The sequence below is a fragment of the Buceros rhinoceros genome, unplaced genomic scaffold (assembly GCF_000710305.1).
Source record: "Buceros rhinoceros silvestris isolate BGI_N320 unplaced genomic scaffold, ASM71030v1 scaffold12092, whole genome shotgun sequence".
Lineage (NCBI taxonomy): Eukaryota > Metazoa > Chordata > Aves > Bucerotiformes > Bucerotidae > Buceros > Buceros rhinoceros.
The window spans coordinates 6,427-7,027 of NW_010399501.1; positions in this window are offsets into that span (position 1 = coordinate 6,427).

Below are 601 nucleotides of genomic sequence, written 5' to 3' on the forward strand. Positions count from 1 at the left end.
GGACTTCTGGTTCTAGTAGCACAGAGCAACATTCTGGCAATAAAACACAAAACTTAGTAACTTGGCCCTGAAGTATACCTTCTTTTTTTCAGCTTTTGGGTGCTTTCTTGATGTGAAAGTAGTACTATAATGTATCTGCAAACATCAGCTCAGAGAGTCTTAATACTCATTAAAGACTTAATTTATAAACAAAATTATTCTTCTGCATGTTTTTTTTGCCTTTGCTCAAAAGCAAGGAAACTGTTCCTGTGTTGTGTGGCGTTGGCTGCAATATAGCTATTGGGTAACTCAAATACAGCTGAGCCAGGGTTACATCACATGGCCAGCAGTTGTGCTTATGCTGGCGTGTGAGCTCCTGGGTAGCCTGAACACACAGCTGCAAAGGGAAGCAGGACACTAGGGCTGCTGAAAAAGAAATCTCCAGGTCACTCTGGGAATACAGCTGCATTTCCGGCCCTTTTCTCAATAACAATGGGACTCTTGGGAAGCTGTTGTATTCGTAGGGCAGGGATATGATATCCCTTTTGCTGTCCAAGACGAGATGTCTTTCATGGCTCCAAGATGCAGAAGTTCCTGACTGTGTTGCACCCAAAGTAGGGAA